The 19109-nt window shown below is 39.8% G+C and overlaps 1 long non-coding RNA gene across 1 annotated transcript; it reads right to left on the bottom strand.

Moving 5' to 3' along the window:
* Positions 1-8605: 8605 nt before the first annotated feature.
* On the bottom strand, positions 8606-18865 carry LOC138848719 (uncharacterized). The gene is made up of 3 exons (XR_011386815.2): positions 18735-18865; positions 16583-16978; positions 8606-11578 (listed from the first exon to the last, which is right to left on the bottom strand). It is a non-coding gene; the product is annotated as an uncharacterized LOC138848719 (long non-coding RNA).
* Between the last annotated feature and the right edge of the window lie 244 nt (positions 18866-19109).

The raw sequence follows: 19109 nt of genomic DNA on the forward strand, positions 1-19109 counted from the left end.
CAGTTTATGGATTACAATACTTTCCCCCACCATAACTTCCCTCCCACTCGCAAACCTCCCATCTCCCACTCCCTCTCCCATTCTATTCACATCAAGATTCATTTTCAATTATCTTTCTATACAGAAGATCAGTTTAGCATATATTAAGTAAAGATTTCATCAGTTTGCACCCACCCAGAAACACAAAGTGTAAAATACTGTTTCAGTAATAGTGACAGCATTAATTCACATTGGACAACACATTAAGGACAGATTCCACATGAGGAGTAAGTACACAGTGACTCCTGTTGTTTACTTAACAATTTGACACTCTTGTTTATGGCATCAGTAATCTACATAGGCTCTAATCATGAGTTGCCAAGGCTATGGAAATTTTTGGGTTCGCCGAGTTTGATCTTATTCCGACAGGGTCATAGTCAAAGTGGAAGTTCTCTCCTCCCTTCAGAGAAAGGTACCTCCTTCTTTGATGAGCCCATTCTTTCCACTGGGATCTCACTCGCGGAGATCTTTCATTTAGGTTTTTTGTTTTTTGTGTTTTTTTTGTTTTTTGTTTTTTTTTATTTTTTTCCCCCCAGAGTATCTTGGCTTTCCATGCCTAAAATACTCTCATGGGCTCTTCAGCCAGATCCAAATTCCTTAAGGGCTGATTCTGAGGCCAGAGTGCTGTTTAGAACATCTGCTATTCTATGAGTCTGCTGTGTCTCCCACTTCCCATGTTGGATCGTTCTCTCCCTTTTTGATTCTATCAGTTAGTATTAGCAGACACCAGTCTTGTTTGTGTGATCCCTTTGACTCTTAGAACTATCAATGTGATCAATTGTGAACTGAAATTGATCACTTGGACTAGTGAGATGGCATTGGTACATGCAATCTTGATGGGATTGTATTGGAATCCCCTGGCACGATTCTAACTCCACCATTTGGGGCAAGTCCGATTGAGCATGTCCCAAATTGTACATCTCCTCCCTCTCTTATTCCCACTCTTATATTTAACAGGGATCACTTCAGGTTTTCACTCTTAAACATCATCAATATTTTAGAGTATACCATTTATTTATGATGGCTTTCTTATTAATGGGTATTTCTAAAATATTATTGGAATCACATTGAATGTACAATTAGTTTTTGATATATTCCTCACCACGCCTTTTTTGCAGACTCCACTGTGATTTTATAGAAATTTTTATGGTTGTGCCATGTTGATCCAAGAAATAGACTATTAATTACCATGCCTTTAGTCCACTGAGCCATAGTACCAGCCCCAAGAAAAACTTTTTTTAATATTTATTTATTTATTTGAAAGGCAGAGTTACAGAGAGGCAGAGGTAGATAGAGAGAGAGAGAGAGAGGTCTTCCATCAAATGGTTCACTCCCCAGTTGGCTACAACAGCCAGGGCTAAGCCAATCTGAAGCCAGGAGCCAGGAGCTTCTTCTGGGTCTCCCACATGGGTACAGGGACCCAAGTGTCTGGGCCATCTTCCACTGCTTTCCCAGGCCATAGCAGGGAGCTGGATCGGAAGTGGAACATCTGGGACTCGAACCATTGCCCAGATGGGATGCCAGCACTCCAGGAGGCGGCCTTACCTGCTATGCCACAGTGCTGGCCCCAAGAAAAACTTTTAAATAACTTGAAATACCTACAGCAGTCCATCACCAACATTAGAAGAAATTTTAAAATCAAAGTGTGATAATCTTCAAGTTATTCCATATACTTTCACATTATAAGAATCTGAAAATTTTGAAAATATTCATGGATTGTTTTAAGATCACAAAATGATTCAAATAAGAGTCAATAAAATATTATGTGTAATATGCCCCAATATTTGGAAAAATACAGATAAATTGCTTAATGTCAAATTAGAAATCAAAAAGGGAAATTAAAAATTAAATTTATATATTTCATTTTAAAGACAGAGAGAGATAAAGTTCTTCCACCTGTTGGTTCAGTCCCCAAGAGCTCCCAACAGCCAATGCAGATCAGGTGCAAGTCAGGATCTAAGACCTCCATATACAGATACTGGACCCCAAGGACTTGTTCCACCATCTGTTGCCTTCTCAGGTACACTGGCATGAAGATGAATCAGAACTGGATCAGCCAGGACTCAGATCAGCACACTGATATGAGACGTGGGTGTCCTAAGCAGCAGATTAACCCACTGTTCCACAATGCATATGTATCCCAAGATATATTTTTGTCTGAATAAACATTAGTAGGATTTAGCTAAAAAATTAGAAAGTGATTCAAAGGAAATTCAGTGCCTTAAAGTTTGCATGTTAAAAGAACAAAGTTTTTTTTTGTTGTTGTTGTTCTTTGTTTTTAATTTGACAGGTAGAGTTATAGACAGTGTGAGAGAGACAGAGAGAAAGGTCTTACTTCCATTGGTTCACTCCCCAAATGGCCGCTACAGCCGGCGCTGCACCAATAAGAAGCCAGGAGCCTGGTGCTTCTTCCTGGTCTCCCATGCGGGTGCAGGGGCCCAAGCACTTGGGCCATCCTCCACTGCACTCCCGGGCCACAGCAGAGAGCTGGACTGGAAGAGAAGCAGCCGGGACTAGAACCTGGCGCCATATGGGATGCCAGCGCTGCAGGCAGAGGATTAACCAAGTGAGCCACGGCGCTGGCCAGAAAGTGATTGGAAGGAAATTCAGTGCCTTAAATGGTTGCATGTTAAAAGAACAAAGTTTTAAAATCAATAATCTAGGGCCGGTGCAGTGGCTTAGCAGGTAAAGCCGCTGCCTGCAGTACTTGCATCCCAAATAGGCACCTGTTCAAGACTCAGTTGCTCCACTTCTGATTCAGCTCTCTGCTATGGCCTGGGAAAGCAGTAGAAGATGGCCCAAGTCTTTGGGCCCCTGCACCCAAGCGAGAGACCCGGAAGAAGCTCCTGTCTCCTGGCTTCAGATCGGCACAGCTCTGGCTATTGTGGGCATTTGGGAAGTGAACCAGTGGATGGAAGACTTCTCTTTCTCTCTGCCTCTGCTCTCTGTGTAACTCTGACTTTCAAATAAATAAATGAATCTTTTTTAAAAAAATTAAATCAATAATCTAGTGGTGTAGCAGGTAGAACTGCTGCCTGCAATGCCAGCATTCTATATGGGATGCTCCATATCCCTGATCCAGCTCTCTGCTATGGCCTGGGAAAGCAGTAGAAGATGGCCCAAGTGCTTGGGCCCCTGCACCCAAATGAGAGACCCAGAAGAAGCCCCTGGCTCCTGGCTTCCGATTGCCCCAACTCTGGCCATTGCAACCATCTGGGGAGTGAGCCAGCAGATGGAAGACCACTGTCTCTCTCTCTCTCTGCCTTTGCCTCTGTAACTCTGCTTTTCAAATTAAAAAAAAAATCTAATATTTCAACTCTATAAAATAGAAAAAGAAAATGAAGAAAATTCCATGTGAGCAGAGGGAAACTAAAAATGCAAGCAGAGATAAAGAAAAAGAAAAGCTAATGAAAACAAGAATAGATTATTCAATAATTTTTAGTTAAAGTTAGCAAGTTCTACATAGATCAGTCAAGGAAGAATAAAGGGTGCAAATTTCCAGTGTATGGAACCAAAGAGTAAATGCCTCTGGGCTCTCACTTCCAGAGTGGTAAGTGAGTGGCACTCTCCTCTCCAACACAGCACGTATTTAACTAGATAAAACTGTCAGAAAAAAAAAAATTCTTCATAGTTTGTGGAAATTCTTCTAAGGACATAGAAGAAATGTAGAATCTTTCCTTCAAGATAGTCCACTACATCTCAGTAAGAGCAACAAGTTATTGGCATTTCAGCAACAACTGATGCCCCCTTCCCCTTGGTGCCCCATGTACAGAATCTGAACTTGGCAATCTACTCTGAGGCTACAATCACACAAAAAATAGAGGACTGTGTCCTAGTCTAGGGCTGTGTGATACCCTGTGATCATGGCCAGCAGCCTTCTTCTTCCCCTTGCCTGGTGTTACAACAGCTCTGATCCCATCTGGTGCCATCAGCAGGTTGGAGGCAAGGCTCCCTTTTTCACCCAGCCCTTGCTCTGAGAGTGGATGCTATCATCCAGGCCTGGCAGGCTGGGGACATAGGGATTCTGTCAGCCATGTTCCATCTCTTTTATAGGGCAGAACTTTCATGCCTTAATGGACCAGCCAAAGAGGAGCAGGTTATGATAGCACTTAGAGAGGTTTAGTACTTCTGGGACAAGTAAGTGACTATTCCTGAGTGAGCTACTGTGGTTCTGCATAAAGGAAGAGATATGTCAGGATCGCTGCAGTTTTGCCTAGGGTGCTTAATCTATCTGGGGCAAAGTATGGGGAAGTCAATGCCTATATCAGAGTATTTTCAAAAAACTGAAAAGATCCTTGAGTAAAGCATTGAGAGAGCTTCCATAACTCATTAATACTGGAGGCTGCACATGAAGGAAAGAGGTGATAGAAGTTTGACCAGAAAAAATAGAAAGACAAAAATAAATGAATTAATTTAAAAATATCCCAGAATTATAGTAAACCCCACTTAGATCATCCCAGCCTGGTAACTGGGAACTAAGATTCCATCACTAGAGAGCTATCCCTTTAGTTTAAGATTTACATTTTGTCAAAGATTTCCACTTTGATATGAAGGAAGATTCTGAAAGCATGTTTGAGTAAAAAAGTGGGAGAATGTACAGCTACCCACTGCATATTTTTCTAAAAGTTTTGTTGTATGTTTTGTTTTCAATAACTATGGGAAGACAAATCTAGCATAAAATTATGGCAGCAATATAGAGCAATTAGCATTCAGATATTGACACATGGTAATGGAAATATAAGATGGTTCTAATATTTTGGAAAACAGTTTACTAATTTCCCATATAGTTAACATATACTGACCATATACAACAACTGCATTCCTTTTCGTGAATTTACTCAAGATAATTGAAAACATACATAACAAAGCCCAGCATCTTAGTTCAGGCTGCTTTAACAAAACAACACAGATTGGTTGGTTTACACGACAAAAATTTATTTCTCATAGTTTTGGGCCTGGGATGCCTGTGATGAGTGCAGCAGAATGGCTGTGCCCTGGGAAAGGCAGTCCTCCTGTATTGGAGATGCCCTTCTTGCTGTGTTGTCATCACAGGTACAGAAAGTGAGAAAGCTCTCTGCTGTCCCTATCAGGGAACTAGTCCCATCATGACAGCCACATCCACATGCCTTCGGAACCAACTTGTCTCTCAATGGTCCCCATCTCTGAATGCCATCACAGTGCTGTGGGCCTTTCAACATGCAAGTTCAAAACAGGGCACAGTTCAGTCCACAGCAGCCAGGATAAAAACATTTATGGCCACTGTATCCATAAACACACCAAACTGAAAAAAATACCCATTCACACATGAATGGATAAAAATGTTTATGTATTAGTATCTGACAAGTATGCACCAATAAAGAAGACTGAGTTATTGAATATGTAATAACACAGGTGAATCTCAAAAACATGATGTTATGCTAAATAAGGCAGATGACAAGGAAATATACTGTTTTATTCCACTTATGTATAAACTCCTAACATATAAAATAAGATAATTGTTTGCCTGGGGCCTGAGTTGAAGAAAATTGACTAGAAAGAGGCAAGAGGAACTAAGTGGATGATGATGATGTTTTATGTCTTAATGATAGCAGTGACTAGATTAATTCACAGATTTGTCTGAATTCAATAAAAATATATTTAAGATATTGACCTATTTATTCAGAAATGTAATTTAATAAAATAACATGAACATGGACAATAGCTTTTCTGGAAACTTCTGGTAGTTTTACACTGAATTTTCACTAGAGAGGGAAAGTATTTTAGTTGCTGAAAGATGTTTATTGGTCACAGTAAACCTCAGAGTTATTCACTGTAACTGTAAACAGTTTAGTATATAAAAAACTTTGAAGAGACTGGTTGGAATTTTTCTTTATTTAAAAGTTAGGATTTTTGCAGGTAGGTAATTGATGCAGGGTTAAGGAGCAGCTTGGAATGCCTGCGTTCCAAATCTAAGTACCTGGGTTGAAGTCCTGGCTCGGATTCTCATCCAGGTTCCTGCCAATGCACAAACTGGGAGGCAACAGGTGATGGCTCAAAGACTGTAGTGTCTGTCGCTACATGGGGGATCTGGATTGAGTTCCTTACAACACTCCTGGCTGCTGCTGACACTGGGAAAGTGAGCCACTGGGTAGGAGATCTCTCTCTGTCTGCCGTATCAGTTTTCTCTAACATTCCAGTATAATAAATAAATAGGTAAACATTTTTAACACGTTTTCATATTTGGGAAAGATTGATAGTTAACAACCAATATTTTGCATTTTCATGACACTTTAAAGTATACACGATTATATAACAATGATACTTAATATCCACTGTAAGTTTTATACTGAAAAGAAACTAAAGGAAATGCTATGTGACTTGCCCAGGGAAATTGTAAATTGAGAAAATTCACGACCAAGTCTGACTGGGTTCATGGGAGGCTTGGAGAATTCATCACAGTAACTGCTGTGTGCTTGCTGTAAAGCGCATTTCTGCCCCCTTCACCAGTAACTGATACACTTTTCTCTTTCATTGCTTCTGAAGCGTATGCAGCTTGGGGTCAAAATGTGAATTTAGATTCAGAAGACAGCTCATATGTGGTAGCCAAGGTCTGAAATCCCATGATCCTGTCAGGGAAATATACCAATGCACATTTGTGTGGAGAGGGTGAGGCTGAACAGTTGTTCTGCAACAGCTCACTGATGTTAATGTTTATTAACTAAACATCTATTTACTTATTGTATTTATTTGAAAGGCAGAGAGAGACACAGAGAGAGAGGCAGATAAGAGGGGAAGGGGGCAGGTAGTGAGCGCTCCCATCGACTGCACCAAATGCTAGCAACAATCAGGGTTGATGCAGGCAAAAGCTGGGAGCTCAAACTGGGTCTCCTATGTGGGTGGCAGGGACCCAACCATCTTGAGCCACTACATGCTGCCTTCCAGGGTACACATCCGCAGGGAGCTGGAATGTGGAAACAGAGCCAGTTCTCAAACTCAGGCGCTCTCATATGGAGTGCAGGTGTCATCCTCACTGCTCTACCAAGTACCATGCCCTGATGTTTAGTATTGAAACTTGTCAGGTCTGTGCATGTATGTGCATGTGTGTGCATGTCTGGTCTTCTGTAGATACACACACACAAGCTCTCCATATGGTAAACTGTACTTGTGCTTTAGTTTGAGTTATGCATAGAACAAAATCTCCTAAATAAAATGTAGTGGTGCTATATGAATGGTGTGTGATACTTCTGAGTACTTTTGCCAATATTCTAGTACTTGTTGTAAGGCCACCACAAAACACACCAAACACCTGAGTTAAGGGAAAGATTTATGATTGGGTGGGAGAAGCCTGATGAGCTAGGGGGAGAGGATCTGGGGAGAGGGCTAGAGAGGAAGATAGAAGAATCAGGAGAGAGAGCCCATGGTCCAGAACAGGTCCTGTTACACCTCTGCCTGGGGCAGGTAAATAGGAGCAGCAAATCCTATTAGGGTGGGGGTGGTTGGGCCTTCTGGTCACCTGGCTTCCTGCAATGGCAGCAGGAGATAGAGCCTAGGATGGTGTCCAGGACATAGATGCTGCCACAGGTAAGACCTGCATCATTTTACTAACACTTGTCATACAAAAATTACTAAGATGGCTTGTTCACAACTTATTTTACATGTAACATGTGACCTTTCACACATTTACTCCTAAGAATTTTTATTCTATCATTTTAGAAAGAAAACAGCAATTGAGTTCAGAGCACTTGCATACATTCTACATATACAGAGAAAAAAAAGAGTGTACAGATATATTTCACTATTGGAGTATGTTTTCAAATTTAGTTAGTGTTTGTTCTCATAACTAGACTACTATAACAATAAAAGTGTTTGGTTAATGGTAAAAATTCTCAAGTACGTGAATATCAAATACCACACGAGAGAGGGGAACATGGAAGGATTCTTACTGTCTAAACAAATACCAGGTCTACATGTCTCATGCCTTTGAAGGTTTTTTTTTAAGGTTTATTTATTTATTTGAAAGTCAGCTACACAGAGAGAGAAGGAGAGACAGAGAGAGAGGGGTCTTCCATCTGCTTATTCACTCCTCAATTGGCTTCTTCCGGGTCTTTCCAGGTGAGTGCAGGGGCCCAAGGAATTGGGCCATCTTATACTGCTTTCCCAGGTCATAGTAGAGAACTGAATTGGAAGTGGAGCAGCCGGGACTTGAACCAGTGTCCATATGGGATGCTGGCACTGCAGGTGGTGGCTTTACCCCCTTCGCCACATTGCCAGCCTCATGTCTTGAAGGTTAATAAGCATGTTAGCCATAGCACACCTCTCTATGGTACCACAGCTGCTAGCATTCTTTAGTAGAAACCATTAAGTGTGAGGAATCAGTTGATTAATATCTGTATTTACCCAACAGACTACAATCTGTCTAGACAGGACAAGTGTTCCAGAAAACAACTTGGTAGGCTACTTTTTATTTCTTGCCATGCTACTAATTCTTTATGGTCAGGACATGTTGTATTATGCTTTGAATTTGTAATTCACAGCATGGTTCCTAAGACAGGGCAAACATATACAAACATTAAAGAAGCCAAATAAACTTCAACAGATGTTTATTTCAATTATTTAAGAACAAATATCATATCATAAAGTAAAACTTACAGTTTTAGCTGGATAGAATCAGTACTTCCCATGGGTGAAGTAATACATTTTTCATACAGTTCAGAAGAGACCATTCTTCCTAGAAGACAACCACTCAAGGCCCTAAAAGAATATCATTTGTCTACAACCACCCACATGTATGAGCCCTTCTTATGTGCTGATGTCGTGCTAAAGACATCTGGGTTTTCTATTTTATTTAAGTCCAATTTGAATCCAATTGATTGTACAAATTCTCAGCGTTCCCATATTTGAAGAGAGGAGATTGGAACTCAGAGGTTAAAGGCTGTCCAAAGACACAGAGCAAGGAAACATCAAGGAATGGTTGGAATTTAAGAAGTTAGCTATTAGAGCCCACATTCCTAGATCCATCAAAATCCTATTAAAATGGCACCTTCTCCCTGCTGATGACGGAGCCTTATTGAATAGTAAATGATACCCAGTATTTCCAATCTCCATTTCACTATCCATAGTCAACTCTAACTTTGAAACCTAAATATTTGTAAATAATGGATTTATTCATCAGTTTCTATGACCAGCACTGTGCTAGAGGTTAGGAATATAAAGGGAAATAATCATTGTTTACTATTATTACTGGGGCAAGCACTATGGTGTAGCAGGTAAAACCGCCATCTGCAATGCATCTCGTATGGGCACTGGTTTGAGTCCTGGCCACTCCACTTCTGATCTTGCTCTCTGCTATGGGAAGGTAATAGATGGCCCAACTCCTTGGGTCCCTGCTTCCATGTGGGAGACCTGGAAGAAGCTCTTGCTCCTGGCTTCGGATCAGCGTAGCTCAGGCTATTGCAGCTATCTGGGGAGTGAACCAGCAGTTGGAAGATGTCTCTCTCTCTCTCTCTCTCTATCTATCTTCCTCTGCCTCTCTGTAACTCCACCTTTCAAATAAATAAATATTTTTTTAAAATATTATTGTTACACCTTGTGACGTAGGAGCCCACTCTCTACTTAGAGATAGCTAGATAGACAGACATATTGCAATATACAGAAAGAAGGAAAAGCTAAGTCTCAGGTGTTATAAAAAGGTGTCTGAATCCAAGGAGAGGTTCTTTGGTGTTTGAAGCATTAAGTAGGAAGTTTAAGTAGAAGAGAATGGAAATGAATCTGAAGATGTATTCAGCATCGGAGAATTTTTTTTGATGTTGTTTGTTTCTATTTGATGCCAGGAATTGAAGTATCCCTGCTACCAAAAACAAAATATTAATTGTTTAACTCTGGTTTTAACAGTTATATGAAAAGTAAGCACCCCTAGTTCTTCACTACTTGTCATTCTATCCCCAAACCAAAGAGATGACCATCAGGACTGGAACAGAAGAGTATGTCATGTTACTTAATGCTTGAATCACGTCATGTTTCAGCATTATCCACTTAGTGTGTGCTATTGAATGTGTAATATTATTGATAAGCAGCATAACTTGTGGACCAGGACTCTCTCATCGGTAATGAAGGTCCTGTCTTTAGTACACATAGCAGCCAAAGTGAAGATACAGATTGGTATCTCTGTGGTTTATTCCCTCTTCCACTTCTTACAAGGTGGGGAAATCTACACAAGTTTTCTCCTTACAGAGAAGAGTGGGACCAATTATTAACAACCATGTGTTTATTTAAAAAAAAAAAAAGATTTTATTTACTTATTTGAAAGGCAGAATTACAGAGGAGTGTGGGGGAGGGGCAGAGAGAGTGATAGAGAGAGATCTATCAATTACTGTTTTACTCCCCAAATGGCTGCAACAGCCAGAGCTGGGCCAGCCTGAAGCCAGGAGCTTTTCCCACATGGGTGGTAGGGCCCAAGCATTTGAGCCATATTTTGCTGATTTCCCAGGCACATTAGCAGGGAGCTGCATCAGAGATGATATAAGAATGAGCAGTTACAGAAAATTAACAAATTAAATCCAGATAATACAAAGAACATCATGAAACTAAATTATCTTCTAAGTTAAATCTCCTAAAACTCATTCCAGATCCACACCAACTAGCTCAAGGATAAACATACTTGTATATCAGAGTGGAACCGAAATTGACAAATTTTCGTAAGTGAATGCAATTTAAATAGTTTTGAATAGACCAGTTAAGGCTGCGATCTGAAAAAGAAGTTAGTGTAAACAGAATGGGTTTGGGAGTTAAATAGATTTTTTTTTTTTGACAGGCAGAGTGGACAGTGAGAGAGAGAGAGACAGAGAGAAAGGTCTTCCTTTACCGTTGGTTCACCCTCCAATGGCTGCTGCGGCCGGCGCACCACGCTGATCCAAAGCCAGGAGCCAGGTGCTTATCCTGGTCTCCCATGTGGGTGCAGAGCCCAAGCACTTGGGCCATCCTTCACTGCACTCCCAGGCCACAGCAGATAGCTTGACTGGAAGAGGGGCAACTGGGACAGAATCCGGTGCCCTGACCGGGACTAGAACCCGGGGTGCCAACGCCAGAGGAGGAGGATTAGCCTATTGAGCCTTGGCGCAGGCCAGTCAAATAGATCTTAGTTTGAATTATTGAATACATGATTATATAAATGACCATAAGTTGTACAAAATATAAGATATATGATGAGATATTATACACACTCATTTGCTCATTTGGAGAATAATTATTTTTAAAAGATTTATTTTATTCATTTGAAAGAGTTACAGAGAGAGGTAGAGCCAGAGAGAGAGAGAGAGAGAGAGGTCTTCCATCCTCTGGTTCACTCTCCAAATGACCAAAATGGCCAGTGCTGAGCTGATCCTAAGTCAGGAGCCAGGAGCTTCTTCCGGGTCTCACATGCAGGTGCAGGGGCCTAAGGACTTGGGCTGTCTTCTACTGCTTTCCCAGGACATGGCAGAGAGCTGGATCAGAAGCAGAGCAGCCAGGACTCAAACTGGTGCCCATGTGGGATGCCGGCGCTGTAGGCTGTGGCTTTAACCTGCTGCCCATGGAGAATAATTATTTAACACCCATTGTTTTCAGACACTTTTTTTATAAGAGTCTAAGGAAATGACAGTAAGCAAACAAATGAATCCCTGACTCACAAAATACAACTTATAATGGGAAATAAAAAATAAATAATGGAAATAGAATGTTAATTAGCTGTAAGTTTCAGAAAATGCAAATGTGTATTAGAAGTTCTTTTTATAAGGTAGTGACTGAAAACCTCTGAGAAGAAAACTTTTGACCAGAAATCTGTAGGATAAAAAGAAACCAGTTAAAAATTCTTCACAAAAACCATCTAAGAGCAAGTGCTAAGGCCATAGGGTTGAACTGAGTTTAGGAAAAGCACTGGAGCCAGCGTGACCATAGAAAAATCATGACAAGGAATCCAACGAGCTGGATGTGAAGAATCAGGGTGACTTCACCATTGGGCTCAGACAGGTCGAGGCTTCACTTAACTTTAGTTTGACAGTAGTTCTCCAGGAGAATTTAGTCAGAAAAGTTACACAGTCTGTTTTTAGAAGAATCATGCGTGCCCTATGGAAACTGATGAAGAGAAGGAGAGTTTGATAACTAGAATTAAGGTGAAAGCTCAGAGGATTTCAACCTAGGTCAGACCTTCATTCGTTTAAATTCAGGTGGAGTTGCTGAAAGTAGTAAGAAATGATGTTGGGAGGAGCATATGTAGAAGACTGAGTAGATGGAAAATTTCTAATTCCTTATTATGGATGAGAGAAGTAAGAAACTGAAGAGTGGCTTGGGTTATGGTCCTAAGCAAATCTGTGCCACTTACAAAAGTAGATATGTATAATTTGGGACATGCTCAAGCTGACTTGCCCCAAATGGTAGAGTTAGAAACATGCCAGGAGATTCCAATTCAATCCCATCAAGGTGGCATGTACCAATGCCATCTCACTATTCCAAGTGATCAATTTCAGTTCACAATTGATCATAATGAAAGGACAAAGAGTCAAAGGGAGCACATAAACAAGTCTAGTACCTGCTAACACTAACCGATAGAATAAATAAAGGGGAGAGTGATCCAACATGGGAAGTGAGATACTCAGCAGACTCATAGAATGGCAGATGTCCTAAATAGCACTCTGGCCTCAGAATCAGCCCTAAAGGCATTCCGATCTGGCTGAAAAGCCCATGAGAGTATTCCAGGCGTTGAAAGCCAAGACACTCTGGCAAAAGATCTCTGTGAGTGAGATCCCAGTGGAAAGAACAGGTCTTCAAAGAAGGAGGTACCTTTCTCTGAAAGGAGGAGAGAACCTCCACTTTGACTATGACCTTGTCTAAACAAGGTAAGAATCGGAGAACTCAGAGGGCTTCCATAGCCTTGGAAACTCATGACTGGAGCATAGGGAGATTACTGATGCCATAGACAGGAGTGTCAATTGGTAAAGTCAACAACAGGAGTCACTGTGCACTTACTCCTCATGTAGGATCTCTGTCCTTAATGTGCTGTGCATTGAGATTTAATGCTATAACGAGTACTCAAACAATATATTTCACTTTGTGTTTCTATGGGGGTGCAAACTGTTGAAATCTTTACTTAATGCATACTAAACTGATCCTCTGTAAAAAAAAAAAAAAAAAAAAAAAAAAAAGAAAAGAAATTATCAACTCCCAACTTGACTCTCACTGGGATTAAACATGACAATAGGTCTGATCTGATTTCATCATCATTTAAAAAAAATCATCTATTATTTTTCACTTTATGTTTCTGTGTGGGAGCAAACTGTTGAAATCCTTACTTAATGTATACTAAGCTGATCTTCTGTATATTAAGATAATCGAAAATGAATCTTGATGTGAATGGAAGGGGAGAGGGAGTGGGAAAGGGAAGGGTTGTGGGTGGGAAGGACGGTATCGGGGGGAAGCCATTGTAATCCATAAATCGTACTTTGGAAATTTATATTCATTAAATAAAAGTTAAAAAAAAAGTAGATTCGATTGTGAGGAGGGGGTATTGCTATGGTTTAAAAACAGAAGTTTTCATTTACATATTGGATTTTAATTCCAAGACAAACAAGTGAAATGATGAGAACCAGATTCATGAATCTGGGACTTAGGGACATAGTTAAGATCTGGAATTACACAATCTGGGATTCAAGTGGTCCCATGTACAGCCTTGATTGTATAGGATGGCTAAGGGAATCTGTGTGGCTGGCCATGAGAAACCAAAAGACTGAAGTCAGGGAGATTATACCATCTCAAGCTCAGGATGAAAATGAGGGGCCAGAGAAGGAAACTGAGCCAGAATTGCCATGGAGGTAGTGGGAAAGAGTCTGAATGATGAGACGTCCTGGCACCTAAGAGAAGAAAGGAGTTCGAAAAGAAGGTAGTGCCAGAGTGTTTCAAATGTCGATGGCGTTTGAGATGAACAATGATGATCACTGGACTTGGCAAGACAGATGACTTTTGTGGGCTTCAGAAAAGAAGTTTCAATGTAGTAGTAAGGTACACAATCTAATGAGAGTGGAGTGGTAGGAAAAGAGGAAGTAAAATTAGAGAGTGTTATTCTAAGAGTGTTGTTGAGAAATTTAGTGATAGGTGAATTGAAATCCCAGACAGAATTTTTCTCATTAAGGGGTATTATCATGCAATTTTACATTTATGAATAAATCCAATTTGGAGGAAATTAGAGATCTGAGAGACAATTGTTTAAGTCCTTGAATAAGAGGAGGCATGAGATCCTGTGGTTCCACATAGGAATGGCATTAGATAGGAACTGGAATACTTTCCTTTTTTATTTTAGCAAGACCTATAGACAATTTAAAATATATAGGTAGACTAGTAATGTAATAGAGAGAAGATGGAGAAATGGTATTTTTCTTGCTAATGTTTATCAGTAAAATAAAATTAAAGAGATGGCCTTTCAGGGAGCAATTCTGGTCTGACAAGGGTGAATAGTATCAAGTACCTGTCTTGGAGAAAAGATAATTAATTGACAGGAGAAATCCACTGTCACTTCCACAAAGTTTTTGCTTACTTAAGATATGTGGTCAAACACCTAAATTGAGAAAATGACATTATTTTTAATGATAGAAACATATATGAATATGCATGAATAATTGCATGTAATAAAACACAACAAACAATTTTAGAAAGCTCACGTTGATTTTTAAGGGATTGAAATGAAAGTATTCTAAAGCCGGCGCCGTGGCTCAATAGGCTAATCCTCCACCTTGCGGCGCCGGCACACCGGGTTCTAGTCCCGGTTGGGGCGCCGGATTCTGTCCCGGTTGCCCCTCTTCCAGGCCAGCTCTCTGCTATGGCCAGGGAGTGCAGTGGAGGATGGCCCAGGTGCTTGGGCCCTGCACCCCATGGGAGACCAGGAAAAAGCACCTGGCTCCTGGCTCCTGCCAGGATCAGCGCGGTGCGCCGGCTGCAGCGGCGGCCATTGGAGGGTGAACCAGCGGCAAAAGGAAGACCTTTCTCTCTCTCTGTCTCTCTCTCACTGTCCACTCTGCCTGTCAAAAAAAAAAAAAAAAAAAAAAAAAAATGAAAGTATTCTAATGAATAATATGATACACCTTCAAACAATGTTCTAGAAATGCCGGGGTCCAGAAGTAGCATCCATTACATAACCATGGTTCTAGTGATTTTATTTAGAACACACTAAACATAAAGCAAGAATGATTGTACAATGAGACTTTGAAGGAATGGTCAGGCTTAGAACATGTTGCTACTTTTGTCACAAGTTTTAGTGTTGAGTTAGGCATCAGGAGGGGTTAATAGTGGGCACTCTGGCCAGATCCCAAAGGCGGAACTGACCAACATGAAATGAGTATCTCTAAGAGATATCTGTCCTGCTCTGTCCATGCAGTGCTGTTCACAATAGCTAACATATGGACACAAGCTAAGTGCCCACCAATGGCTGCATGGACCAGAAACTTGATATAAATGTACCCTGGGATATTACATACACACAAGAAAGAAATATATGTTTTACAATAGCATTATGAATCCAGACGGCATTTTGTTAAGTGAAGTAAGCCAGGCACAAAGAAAAATACTCTATGATCTCACTTACATGTGTAATCTAAAAACCTTGAATTTGTAAAAGCAAAGAGCAGAGGATTAATTGTCAGGGGATGGGGGATGGAATGATGGGGAGATATTTGTCAAAGGGTTCACATCTTCAATTATAAGGTAGGAAAATTCTTAAGATCTAACGTACAACATGGTGACTATGACTAACTGCACTATATTGAAATATGATAAGAGAGTAGATTTTATTGTTCTTATCACAAACATAGACAAATCACTATGGAAGTGATGGACGTGTGAATTATCTTGATTGTTTTTATCATTTCACATTCTATATATTTATTAAATGATCATATTTTCCACTTTACGCACAATGATTAGTAATCAATTAAACTTTAATAAACCTAGAAAAATGGCAAAGGTACTTTTGTTTTCCTAATTATCACAACATAGAATTCATTCCACTTCCATTACAGTAGTGTCAATCACGAGGTAGAGAAGTCATGTAGTGAAATAAATGTCAATAGGCTTCCGAGTGCAAAAAAGATGGAAATGGAAAATAGATTTTTCTTCTATCAAGTATGTGATAATAAAGAAAAAAAAGTAGCAATATTTGAACAAAGAAGACTGAGGAATTGGAGAAAGACATATATCTTCAGAACTTAGAGACACGAAGAATTCCACAACTAATAGATAAATATAATTCCACACTCTTCAAGGCAGCAGAACACAAAATATGGAGATATTAAGAACTACCAGAAAGGAAAAGAGATTATTCATCAAAAATGGCTATTTGCTAAATGGAAAGATTCCACAACAGCCAAAATATCATCCATGAAAACTTAACTAAGAGCAGTTCAAATTTGTTGAGAGACAAAATAAAATCAAACAGAAAGAAATAACACAAACATTCAGAATTTAGATGTAAATGTTAATAGAGTATATGAAGAGATTGTAAACCTCAATAATAATGAGGAAGATTAAGGCGAACACTAGAAGGTACCTCTGTTATTGAGATTATCGAGATCATTGTTGCTTTGGACTGGGCTCCAGTGTCTGGATCCTGCAGACCCTACCAAATCAAAAGGATGTCACTTAGACTAAGTGCCACATAATCAAACTGAAACCTTGGGAAAAAGGTGAATCCCCAAGCAGGCTTTGTGCTTAAAACAGGACAGTCACAGGAACCAGACAGAAATAGTACAGTCTGTCTCAATCAGCAAAACCAGGAAGCTCTCTGTGTTAGTCCTTAGAAGAGAAGTGGCTTGAAGCAGCCTGATTTACCAATCTGTTTCTTGTACTGTTGTTTCCTCGTCCTCACCGTAGAAAAACTGACTCTCCTGCCAGGACCATGAAATGTTTGTTCTGCGGTGTTGAATGTGCTGTTGTCCACCTGATTCTGGAATAGCAAGAAAAAAAAAAGTCAAGCAGATCCTTAAACTACCTTAAAGATCCAGCTGTAATGGGTATGGTTTTGTTTCTGAAGCCTCTTTATAAAAGTCAAATAAGATCTAGATTGTGACCAGATAGACTCCCAAATTTGGAAATCCCAATATCTATAGAAAGTAAGATACCGGATCAATTAAATTTGGGGATTATCAGGAAGATCTTCATTTACATGAAAGCAACAAAGCTAGTAGTTCATAATCAAGTTTTATATGGCATACTTCAAAAAGTTTTTGAAAAATTGGAATTTAAAAATAAGTCATATTTTGGTACAAAAATTAAAATGTGTAGTATAAGGAATACTCAAAAAGTTAATGTTACAAAAAATGTATGCATAGATTTCAATTTTTTTCACCAAAGTAAGCTTATCTTTTAATTCTATTTTAATTCCACTTGAATTATTCTCATTCTTAATTTGTTTAAATTGGATCAAACTTTTGGATATAATAATTTTTTGTGGTGATTTGTATGAAATTCTAATTGGTTGTTGAGAAATATATGCCAGGAGTCTTCAAATCACTAGCCTGGCCGGCGCCTTGGCTCACTTGGCCAATGCTCCGCCTGCGGCACTGGCACCCTGGGTTCTAGTCCCTGTTGGGGTGCCGGATTCTGTCACGGCTGCTCCTCTTCCAGTCTAGCTCTCTGCTGTGGCCTGGGAAGGCAGTGGAGGATGGCCCAGGTCCTTGGGCCCTGCACCCACATGGGAGACCAGGAGGAAACACCTGGCTCCTGGCTTTGGATCGGCGCCGGCTGTAGGGGCCATTTGGGGGGGATGAACCAACGGAAAGGAAGACTTTTCTCTCTCTCTCTCTCTCTCTCTCTCTAACTCTGCCTGTTAAAAAAAAAAAAATCATAGGCCTATACCATGCAGCGTCAGTTAAACCATCACAGGCAATGTAAGTATCCCATATGACCATTCGCTCATGTTCCAGCAGCTGCACTTCTGATCGAACTCCTTGATAATGCACCTAACGAAATAACAGAAGATGGACCAAGTGCCTGGGCCCTGCCACCCACGTGGGGGATCTGGATGGAGTTCCTTGCTCCAGGCTTTGGTCTGGTCCAGTCCCAATATTTGTAGCCATTTTGGAATCCAATCAGCAAATGGAAGATTCTCTTTCTCCCTGTAACTTTGCTTTTTAAATAAATATAAAAAGTTCATAGAAAATATAAATTTAAAAAATTATACATGACTTTGAAAACCTCTTGCACCAAAATAAACTTACTTTAGTTTCATTTTTCCACAAATTTTTGAAATATTAAAGATACTGATGCTGGGAATTTTCCTATTATATTATATAATATTATATTATATTATAGAGTCCACATATTCACTGATTCAAATGAATGAGTATTACTATTTTGCTGATAAGGAAATTGGCTTTTCTTTCTCTAAATATCTTTATTTTTGAAATGTGCCTAATTTTTGTATTCTCAGTATTACCTTTGTAATTAACTATCTTTAAATCTTTTCTATTTATCTAATTACATACACCATCATCTCTGTCAAAGCAAAGCTATTTGTTTACCAGGTGGTCCATTTTGCAGGACAAGTTTTGTTAATTACATAAAAATAAAGTAATAGATAATTTTAAAATATTTATTTATTTTATTTATTTGTAAGTCAGAGATATAAAAAGAGAAGGGAGAGAAAGAGAGAGACATAGAGAGCTAGAGAGAGAGAATCTTTCATACCCTGATTCACTCACCAAGCAGCCAAGACAGGACCAGACTGAAGCCAGGACACATGAACTCCATCTTGGTCTCCCACATGGTTGACAGTGTTCTAAGTACTTGGATCATCTTCTGCTACCTTCGCAGGAGCATCAGCAGGAAGCTGGATCAGAAGCAGAATAGTCAGAACTTGAACACAGCAATCAAAGAGGAGGTACTCCTGGCACAAGCAGAGGCTTCATCTGCCAAGCCACATTGCTGGTCCATTTTTCTTTTCTGTATTCATGTTGACTAGTTGTGTTTTCAATTTATTTTTATAGCTGAAGTGAATGTCAGAGCCCTACTTCCCATTTTACTTATAGAGGACTGAGTGTTATTTATTCATTCATTCATTCAATAAAAATGTATTG

The sequence above is a fragment of the Oryctolagus cuniculus genome, chromosome 2 (genome assembly GCF_051225735.1).
Source record: "Oryctolagus cuniculus isolate XC-2025 breed Fujian yellow rabbit chromosome 2, ASM5122573v1, whole genome shotgun sequence".
Taxonomy (NCBI): domain Eukaryota; kingdom Metazoa; phylum Chordata; class Mammalia; order Lagomorpha; family Leporidae; genus Oryctolagus; species Oryctolagus cuniculus.